The sequence below is a fragment of the Centropristis striata genome, chromosome 3 (genome assembly GCF_030273125.1).
Source record: "Centropristis striata isolate RG_2023a ecotype Rhode Island chromosome 3, C.striata_1.0, whole genome shotgun sequence".
Lineage (NCBI taxonomy): Eukaryota > Metazoa > Chordata > Actinopteri > Perciformes > Serranidae > Centropristis > Centropristis striata.
In genome coordinates, this window is record NC_081519.1 from 35,830,815 (window position 1) to 35,842,862 (window position 12,048).

Genomic DNA, 12,048 nt, shown 5'->3' on the forward strand with positions numbered 1-12,048 from the left:
TGTAACTTCTTAGTGGAGATGGACCACATTGCCAAAGTTCCTAATTTTTGAATCCAAGAGAGAAGCTTATAGCAATAGATGAAAAGGGTCGAGTGGAAATAGCATATCAATGCCAGATCTGTTCCAGCCCAAAGCTATTTCATTTGGCTTCAATCTAATTTAATATAAGACCACAATTTATCATTCATTTATATATATAAGACCACACACTGTCCACAAAAACACTTTTTTTCACATTTTCGTGAACAAAATGTGATGAATCTATGTTAGACTAAAAGTGCTGTGGTGAAAGATGGAAAAAGGGACTCCATATTTTTACATCTCTTCTGGTATGCAGAGCAACAATGTACATCAGTGGAGCTTCTCTGCACACTAGCATTCCTCACTGCTGAACAATCTGTTCCACAGGTGGATGAACAGGGTCTGGCAGACCCGGCTCGGACTCTTACAGAAAGGTTACAGATGCTGTATGCTTCATCTGAGCAGAGCCAGTGTCTAAAGCCTTCTGCATGCCTAATAACAAACCTGCTCATGCAAAGAAACATCCATCTGCATTGGACAGCTATTAACACCTTTCTCTGTCCTTTTTTTGTTCATTATACTCCTGATTTTCTTTCCATTCATCTGACAGGCAGGCATCTGACTTTGGTTTACATTTTACTGAGCTATGTTGGAGATGAAATGAGGTCCAGTCCTAATGTGCAAGTGTTAAAAGTGAACCACTGACAAAGAAATGTGTTTCCTGAGTTAGAAATACTTTTATCAAACAACAGATTTAACAAAACAGACAGTCTTGAACTCCAAACCTCAATAAAAAAAATCGGTTCTCACATTCCTAACATCCTAACATGTCGGCCAGTGTTGAAATAAAAAAATTTAAACACAGGTGTGTGCATTATAGTGCATAGAACAAAGAGCAACACATGAGCCTAGAAATCAGCACTCTGTGATGCTTAATACATCTGAATCTTAATTTTAAGGCCATAAAAAGACAATTCCTTCTCTTTTCAATTCAAAAATCGCATTGCATTCATGTTGTGGAGGACAGTATAAAAGGGGGTTCAAATTTTTAATTCTTTGAAGTTTCTCAGCAAAGCCTTGCAGAAGGTTACGGTTAGTCACTATGGCTCTCTCCACTCTAAAACATGGCTTCGCTCTGCACAATGTCAAACATGAGTTTTTGTTATTGAAGCTTTGTCAGTAATAACTTTGTCAGAAAAGCCCTTTTATCAGGATTACCAGTATGTGTAACAGAGAAAACATGCATCTCAACTATGCACTTGATTTATGATGCAACTGAAAAGAGGATTTAGCCAACATGAAAGCATAGCAGAGCTCAAATCTCCGGGATGGACAGGACAGTTTTATACTAAATTTCAACGACTGTAATTTATGGAGTTAAACAGGATTTTAAAAATCATTGATGAAGGCAAACACTTCCTGAGTTTTATGGCGAGCAGCTGAGGAGTACAGTGGCAAAAGTTAGTTATGTGAAGAATGAGTGAAATAATTTACTACTTCACATTTAGTTCACAACGGGCTGAAGGCTTGGCTTCTGGTGTTGCTGCTTGCAGCCTGCTCGAGAAACGCTCATCCAAACAGCTTCACATTTGACACAGCATTTACCTGGGTCCTGATCAATACACCTGCCATGATATCACTGCATCACACACCAAGTCAAGACAATATGTTCCCAGTTAGAGAGGGTGACAAGTAAAACAAGTCAGCGTTTGCCTTGGGGAGCCAATTCACTAAATAGTGTTTTTGTTGTGAGATTTAACAATCTTAAAGTGTGAGTTTAACTAATTTATTCCATTTTTTGTCATAGTCCTGTTATTAGTCACCATTTTGCTAAGCTCAGCTACATATTCACCCAGTAGAGACTGAACTCTGGTGGTGCGTGCCATGTACAACATACATCACCTTAATACAGCATCAGTTTATTTTTGAATGCATGCTTTTAACTTTGCAGTACAGTTTTGCTATCAATAGTCAGTTTTACTGTAACGCTTGGGCCACCCAAATCACTAAATCTGCCCTTAACAAAAAAAAAGTCAAAAATGAGAAAGAAAAACACCAGGGCAGACCATTAAAGGTAAAAGGCAAAGTAAAATACACTTAGAAGAGATATTAATTTATTGCTTACTTTGACCTAATCACTACGCCTCCATTGATCCACAGAGGGCTGTTATTTACTTTATTCAGTTTATTCATCTTGAACATGTCTCACACATACACACATTTCTAAACAGAAGAAATGCCTGGCAAATCACTGTAGAGAGATCCTGTATGGTATAATGACAATAAATCTTGAAATTAATTTAAATCAATCTATAGAAAAAATTACTGTTTGTGATAATGTCTAGGTATCTTCTACACAAGGTAAATATTTTGATAATATTCTGCCCTAAAAAAGAACAGCACTGTAATTGCCTACAATTACAGAAGCTTGTGTTATTCTTCCCTTCACTGGCATCAAACCCGATTAGCCACCCTTCATATATAATTGCATCAGCATCTATCCTTCTATGCAGACATGTCCCATCATCTCTTGCAGCCTCAGGCGCAGTTCAGGGAACATGGTACCCACTTACAAAACATGAGAAGAAAAACAAGCTGCTGCACTACGACAAGCTTATCTCTTATTAACTCAGTATCACAATAACAGTTGACACTAATATAGAAAATCAGTCCAAGGACAACATTTTTATCTGAAGAGAGCAGATCAGAAGGGCATATAAAACAGTGTAAAGGTGAATATCAGTGGGGATAAGCAGCAGAAGATCAACAAGCCTGTGCCTGTGATCGAGCTGCTCTGCCGCTCTCAGCTGAAGTGCTCCTGCAAGCAGGAGTACCTCATCATAAGGCCACACACACACTGAACTGTGAATCACTCTCCTCATCCAGCACGCCAACTACAACTCAACCCCGTAACCCAAGTATCCATCTGCAACGCCAGCTCTTCAGACAGTCGACTCTACGTTATTACGGGAAGGGAAACTTGCTTTTAGAATGCCAATGACTCAAAATATACAATTACTTTTTCATTTAAAATCAGTGTTTTTAAACCCAGAACTGAAACAGATGATGCCATAGACTGGCTTGTCCAGTATTTTGGCTTTTAACAATAATTATTGTGCAAACAAGATACTGAAGATAAAAATGAATGTGCCGTATTCAGTGTTGCAATGATCCTTTTCATTTTGTCTTGCGTTATAAAAAATTCATCATCCTCTGTAGCAGAGCACTTTTGCCATTTTTTGCTGAGTAACTGACTGGAAAATGTTGAATATAGATTACCAAAAAGTTGAATTTATGTTTCGGGGTTTCAGTAGATGGAGGCAGTACACTAGAACAAAGCTGATCTTAATTATTTTGTTCTAATTAATTTTTATTAATTATTTTTTATATACTGAATATATGTTAAGTATGGTTTTAGTAAAGTTTTGGAGGTGCACTTATGTTGCAACACAGTTGATAAAAAAATGTATGTAATTTATTTGTATTTAATATTTTAAAATGATTTGTTTAAATATATATTTATACATCACTCATTTTATATTTATCAAATGTATTCATTTTTTTATTTAAATGTATGTTTATACATTATTATTCATTTTATATTTATCAAATGTATTCATATTTTTTATTTACATGTATATATATTTAGAGATGTATATATTTATTTATTTTTTCAGTTATTTTTCAGTTCAGTCTCAAGTCAATGAGTAATCGTGTTAAATTATTGTGATCTCAATACTGAAAATAATCATGGTTATCATTTTTGCCAGAATCAAGCAGACTCTACTCCACCTTTTAAGGCTTTTCATTTCATCACAGGGAATTTATACTAATTGTGTCAGAGAATTTTCTTTTGATTTCGAGCCTCTGAAAACAAATAAGGCAGACGCCCAGACGACCACTAAAAGGGACAGGATACAAACAGTCAAATTTGCTTGAAACAGAAAACGTCAAACACAGCACCACATATGCATTTCTGCACACACACCACTGCTTCTGTGGCGTCACTTTATTTACCTTCCATAACAGCAGGGGTGAATTTATTTGGAGAAGGTGTAACCATAATACGGAAAATTGCAGTGAGGGAAACAAAGGCCGCAGTAAAAAAAAAAGAGAGAGAGCCGCAAAGGTGTCAGAGGGGATGTGAGGATTGGTCGTAAAGGTGCAGATGTATCGCACGCTCAGTGAACCGAAACTTTAAACAATCAATTTGGAAAGAGTTTGCCACAAAATGTCAAAGTAGAGCTGGAAACAAAATCCAGAAAAGGAAGTGGGGTCCTTTTTTCCACAAATTGATAGTTTAGACCCGCCCTAGACTGTCTCGTAATTGAGGCTGCTGCACAAAGAATGAAGCAGTGTGACTATTATGGTCAGCAAAACTGTCAAGGTTATCAATATTATCCCTGTATTTGCTAAAAAATGTTTGAAAAAAAGTACTGACACACTGAAGACATTTCAACAAGTTTTATATTAAAACCCTATGATATAAAATGTGCATTAACATTAATGCAAATCGCTCTTTACTGTACCCAGGGTTTCTACAGAGTTGGGGGAAACTGCAATAATCTTAAAAAAGAGCTAAAATTAGACCAACCTATATCACTTAATAATTCAAGAAGATCATATAGATTATGATGACAGAAGCATGTGGTTGTTTTTCATTTTCGTGGTTGTACTTTTTCATGTTGTATATGTTGTATTTTAATATTTCTGTGATTTTGTATAGTAACCGAGCATCATGCCCACCGGAGGGGAAAACTAAACGGTGCCACAATATGCAACCATGGGCTGAAATGCAAACAAAATGTCTGTAGTGGGCTAAATTAAAACACATTTAAGCATACCATATGATTATTTTAGCACATGTCCACCAGAGAGGACAAGGTAGCTGTTGATGTGTTAGTAAGGTAAGGCACTTGGAAACACAATACTGCATATTTCTTGTTTTATTTCAATATTATAGGCAATGTAGTTAGCCTGGATATATGGATTGGATATCACTTAGTCTAATTTTACATGTGCAGTGCAATTTGTCACTGAGTGTCAATATCCCAGTTTTTTAACATTGTCACTGCTGATGCCTCACATCCTTTTAAGTCTGAATCCACGTTTGTCCTCTTAAAATGTTTTTAAGTTCGTCAGCTTATAAAAAGTTAGCTAGTTAGAGGTTCTTCACCTGTCAGTAGTGTATTTAAGAACACACCCGTTTTTACAAATGTTTCTTTGTTTTCTAAGAGATGTAATTTACAAAGGAGGCTCCTTCTTTCAACACAAAGTCAATGCAGATGGATAGATTGTTCTCTCCTGCGGTGGGGGCGGGGCTTATGCTGCTCTGTCTCTATGACTGCTACCTTGGCCCGGTCTTTCTTGTCATTTTAATTCCAATGGGACTTCCTAGTGAAATAAAAGTAAAATTTTAAAAAGCTGCAGATAAGGAAAGCATATTTTTCTTCAGCATATGTGTTGGATAGTAATACGTTTTTTGAAAGGACAGTAAATAGACACTGTTTATGATAATTACAATTTTAAACAGTAATACTAACACGTTATTGCGAAGTTGCAATCGTTTCATCCCGACAAGAAATTTATTTTTTTTAGCTAAAGAGGGCCGGCACTTGACAAACCCAATACTTTTACTGAAAATGTGTACTTCCTTCTAGAAAGGTTGCTGTGAGCCTGTCTGGCCCCTCGGTGTCCTGGTTTTCATTTGAAGAAAATGAAAACAGTATTTGTGTGACACACAAAAGACGAGGTCATAACTTAATATCTTTCAAAACAACAGAGGGACCCCTGGATTGTTCTTATACCAAGTTTATACAGTGAATAATGTTTTCAAACCAACATGCTTTGCTTGTTTGAACTGGTGTTCCTGTAAGACTGCTGACAGATAGACACATGAGTCTTCTTTCCTGTTTTACCGACAAAATAGTTGAACTGTGAGGAAAAATGTTTTTAAAGTTTTTCACCAGAATCGTTGAATTTCTGGCAATTCGTTTATAAAGGACATGTGTGATTTTTTATGTGACAGTTAACATCAGCCAAGTGTGAACACAGGAGGATGTAAACGTCTGGCCAAATAATTTTGTTAAGTGAAGGGTGGAACAAAGCAGCTATTCTGTCCAAGCACTGAAAGACATATCTGATCTGGCATCAGACGTTGTTATGTCCTCCAATACTTGAATTGGCCAAAATCCGGCAGAAAAAGAAAAAAAAAAATCAGTGGGGTTGCACTCTTTATCAGGAGAACTCAAGACCGCACAAGGTCACCAAAGCTGTTCAGCTTAACTGGACCTAACTGGACCAAAGTATTGTTATGATTTGAATCTGATATCCTGCCTAAATATATTGATACAGATACTGAAACAACACCCCGGCAAAATGAAAACATTAGGAAAATGAGCCTATTGGAATGGAACTTTTTGTAATTCAAAACATTTCTTAGTTTAAAAAATGAGCTGGTATGCAGTATTTGATGCCCCCTGTATAGGATTTCTTTTATAGTTGACTTCATATTTGCAACCAGATATAATTTATAAAACAGCATTTGATACAACTTTTTTTGTAAAACAGCGCCCCCAACTGCAGCCAGTGACAGTTCAGGTGCAGAGTGGTACTGCAGCCAGGGGTAAAGAATAAACTCAAATTAAGTTATGAAGGAAAAGTTCCTGAAACAGAGGGGGAAAAAATCACAGTGGAAGTGTTGGAAGTGGTGTTTGTGAAGGAAACTTCACATTTCTGAGAACATGGACAATTAATACTTTAACACTGCTCCTTGGTGATTATACATTTGCCGAATTACAGGAGAGACATGGTCAGATTCAGAAAAGATGCTGAAACTAATTTTATCGATACATTAGTTTGGTAATTCAGTTATTGATTTGTTATGTTTATGGAGTTCTTCTAATACAGAAGGACTCCTCAGAGCAGGACTGTGCAGGCGGCAAGCAGTTCATGACCTGCTTTAGGCCTCGATCAGACTGAGCATGGTTTTCAGTTTGCAGGAAACAGATCTGTGAGGGTTCAGGAGACACTCAAAGTAAGGAAGAATCACAGGAAGTACCACGGGTTGGTACTTTGTTTGCTTTGTCTGGATGATGGTCGGTTTGAGGCTTACTTTAGGATGTTGGAGACAGTTTCAACTCACAATTTATCAGATTGAACAATGAGGGAAAAACGCATGATGTGAGGTGCTTTCCAAGTTTTTTGAACTCAAGGCATTCATATCACTCCTGCAAAAATATGAAGAACTCAGAGCTGAAAATTGTTAGAAAATGCTTCCTTCTCATTGAAAATAATTACAAAAAATGTCTTAATTTCTTAGTGTGAGTGTTTGTTTGTTTGCTCTAACCCACAGTCAGGTTAAAACTGCCTGCTGGAGTCACATACATAGCCAGGCTACTGCACATCAACACAACAAGCTCTTATCTCAAGGGTGCTAGAAAAAAAAAATGGGGTATTGAAATATCTTCCTGGTACTGATATGCCATGCAACACTAGGCCAAAGTTGAATTCACAAGTACGTTATAAAATAAAGTTCATCTCAGGAGACTGAGGCCTGCCAAGCTTTAACCACAAACTGCACAAACCAAACTTTCGCCACGTTGCTGAACAACACACGTGCTGACCCTTATGCAGTCATTGTTCTAAGGACCTATTTAACTAACTCTAAGCACTTGAGCGGAGCCCGTTTCTCCGCTTAGCGTGTTGTGTTTACTGACATTGTGTATAGAGACTGGGGTCAGCTGCGTTTCCTCAGCGCAGTGAGACCAAACAGCCATCAGTGAGTAATGAAACTGTCCTTGTTAAATCTCATGTGGTTGTTTTCTGTCATAGTCAGTGATTGCAGTTCACATTGTTGGGTTCGGGCAATATAAAGAAAAGATGTTGTTCACTTTATGACGCATTCTTTCTAACGCTGTTTTCACTTATCTTTGACGTCACAAAGTTCAATAGATTGTGTTGCATTTGATCTGCTGTATAATCTGAATGGTCAAGAAGAAGTAAGGCCTCTTGTGGGAAGTGTTCAGTTTATGAATAGTGAATCACAAAGCTACATGATTTCTGCAGACTGTGTATCCTATGGCAGGAAACATAAACAACAGGCTGCTATTGTCATCCAGATGTTGCAATCAAAGTATCCACTCAGCGATAACTCCGAACTTTCTATCTGTTGCATCACTAAAAGCTTTGAACAGTCTGAGTCTTTTGCTGACTGACTGGCCCTCCCTGATCTGGCTCTTTGGCTTCAGGTCCCAGTTCGGACCTAATGTGGTCTTCAGGTCTTAGCGCCAGGCAGACTTTCACACATCTGCCTTAAATCACAACTGACTGCCAGCAGAGGCCCCATTTCTCAGCCCAAAGGTCACATTTTGTTGGAAACCGTTTCCCACATAGTTGTCTGATAACGGTAAAACAGAAAAATTGCTTCAACTAGATGCAACAGGACAGCAGTCATTGGGGAAAAATGGGAAATTATGTGCTTCAATTGCATGCCATTATCCCTCTTAACATGTTTCCTTTGACTAGTTGCCAAAGGACAATATAAGAGATTTCACTTCCCTACAACTCAAGGACAAGCTGAGGCAGGAATGGAAAGGCCCAAAACCTTTAATGTAACTTTAAATGTGTCGCAATGTTCACATTTGTTGAAGCGAACCATTGATACCACGTGTCAGTGAGGTAACCAGTAAGAAAACTGTCATGATGTAACACAATCAACATGTTGGAATATGTTATAAAAGTTTTGGTTGTATCTGTGGCAGCCTTAGAAACTGAGCTTTAAAAGTTTGTCTGAGCTCATCTCAGTCAGCTCTTTCTTCATTTTGACTAAAGGAAATAAACACTGGGCAAAATCCAAACTCATATGGTGCCAAGTCTAAAGTTCTGCTGTGATAGTTCTTCAAATTGGTCAAAAACTGCAAGTAATTCATCTTAATATGGGGAGGACATTTTGTTCACTAAAGAGATTAAGAAGTGGATCTTAACTGACATTTATTGACCGAAGCATGGGAATAAGATCCGCAACAGACTGCATCTGTTGTGGATTTTATTCCTGTGCTGATGCATTTTCTCACCCTCTGCTCATATTTCCAAGCATATGCTGGATAAAATGGCATTTTTACACTTAACTCAACACAAACAACCGTGTTTCAGTGACGAACAGGCCTCTTTACAGTTTATCTTCCACAGAAATTCATTGTCTTACTGTCTTTAGCTCTTTGCCAGCGATAACCTGCTGCTGCTGTGTGTTGGTGTGTGGGTGTGCTCCAGTCTCTGTCGAAAAAGACGCCAATTTGAATTCACTTGAGGGCTGCCTGATGCAAGATCTGTATTCACAGACAACACCATTTCTCCACAAGGCCTGGGGGAGTCCCATTAAGAGAACAAAAAGTGACCTGTGATTCACCTTTTTGAGCTGGATCGCGGTCAGGATGCATTTCAATAATCAGAGAAAGTTCTTCAATCTGTATTGAAACCTTCCTCTGTTTAAAGCACAATATAGCTGCTCACAAGCCGTGTGTAACTTCCTACTGTCTCTGCCCATTTCTTTTCTGTCTTAATGTTTATTCCGTTTCCGTGACTCGTTTAAAAAAAAAATACCCTCAGGAAGGAATATACTATACAGTTGCTATAGCGACAAAATTATGCCCTATTTACCTTTGACTGCAAACACAAGTTGGGAGATGTTTATACACCATCATTCCTGCGTCTTCCTGCCCGTCCTTGTGTATCTATGAAATCACCACAGCAGAAGCTGCGTGCATGGTTAATTGATGGATTCCTATCCGTCAATTACTGTGAGAAGTGAGTGGCTCAAGAAACAGGACATACTGTTACAACAGCAGAGCCTCAAACATAAAGCAGCAACCAAACTCTAATTATACAGAAGCGGCAGGCAGAAATATGGTCGGTCGAGTGAGTCACAAAGGAGAGAAAATGATTTAAATGTTACGGCAATTTTAGGGGATACAGTTTGAAACCTTTGATCCTTACATAATTTTGTTTTAAACTTTTTAAATAAACTATAACATACTATAAATGACATGCACATTTTTTTAATGTATTACATTCTTACTTGGAGGTTTGCATTATGTTTTATTGTATATATCATGGTCTGCTTTTATGCATTTTTTTTATTTTTAATTTTTTCAGCTTTGATGCTGTGATTTTGTGTTGGTTTTTTTTTGTACTGTTGGTTACCAGAATTTCCATTGGGATGAATATCTATCCATCTATCTATCTATCTATCTATCTATCTATCTATCTATAAGTTAATGTTAGCCTGAACATTTAGATAACAAGGAAGCAATCTGCAAAGTTTAATTCAGGATTATGAAGGAAATTTGAATAAAATAAAATATGGTGATGTAATATCGCTGACATTATAGAAAATATTACATTTCTGCTGTGTGAAAATGACAATACAAATCATCCTTATAATTTCTTTTACGAAAATTGTTACAAAATTATAAATTTGAAGACAGATTAAATGGATTTTAATCTGCATGCAATTTGTCTGTCAAATGTACTTCTCATAGATTAGATAAATACAGCCTTTAATATGAAGGAAAAAGTTTACAGTGGCATTACAGTCAGACATGTTTGTGTGTTGGATTTCTTGGATTTCTATTTTCAGAATTTTTCACACCAAAAACAACAAATCAAGACTCAAATTATGTTGTGCACAGGTTTGGCTAAATCTGAACATTTTACATAATTGGAAGTTTAAAAGTTGTATTATTTGTAGAATCAAAGTAATAGACATAATTTCCACTTGTTGGCAGTTTCTGAAAGAATTCCCTTTGGACCTACATTTTGTAAACACAGAAGTTTATTTTGAAAAGCCAAAAACTGACATGCCATCCCTGACACATCCAAAACAGATGTTAAAGTACATTGTCTTGTTCGTTTGTATCTGACGACGAGGGGCACAAGCGTCAAAATTGAATGGGTCGGGATCGAGAATTTGTTGTATAAAACCTTAAAACCATAAAAATACATATATGGGTTTCTGTCATCATCAATTTAAAAACGGTAATATTCACATATTTTAGATCTCCACATTTTACTGTGGCTATCATTCCTGGAACCTTCGAGTTTGAGGGCTTGAATCCAGCACAAAGCTTTGCAGTTTTGCATGAATGACCACAGCAACGTAATGAGCAGCATGTCATTCAAAGCCCATTGGTGGCTTTCAGATAAAGTCACCTGCACCTCCCTTCTTCTTTGAATGAGAGCCAAGCCTGGTGGATCCGGTTACTAGAAGGCCTGTGTGACTTTTACCATAAGAATGAAGCCACCGCCATTTTTTTTTCAGAGGGAGGTAGACTGGATTGTGTGCCACCACAGGCTGCATGTCAGTCATCCCAGACGGGGCTCATTAAACTGACTCCATTAGAGCTAATGAGTTGTAGGTCAGTGGTTGTGGGCTGGCCTTTCTATTCACAGCTAACAGACCACAAAACTGATCCAGTTCATTTACACACTGGCAAGGGAGCAACTGTTTTGTTTGCCTTCACTGATCTCCATCTGCAGGAGCAACGAGCAGGCAAAGCACAACATTGCAAAGTAGGACCAAAACAGATCATAAGACAAGCTCTTAGCAGACAGAGGTAAATGACCGTTGTATTTTTTTTACACTAGGCTACAATAAGTTGTATACCCATCAAACAACAAGTCACAAATACAAGATATTCAGTCTAATATTATTCTTGAAAACAAAAATAAATTGTAGTAGATCTGCAAATTTGAGATGCTAGAACACCGACATTATGATCATTTTAGCTTGAAAAATTACCAATCGATTACTACAGTTGCTGCAGATTCATTTTCTTTCAACCGCCAACTAAAAGCTCAATGTATTCTCATATCTTATAAAATTGTATACACATATGAGACATAGGATATCTTACAAAAACTAAATGTTCTGTTTAACGCTGTGAAACAGTTGCACAATCACTTTTTTAAGCACAAGATCAATGTTGTGAAATGGAGCTGCCTGGTTATGTTTAGGCAACAAAACTACTT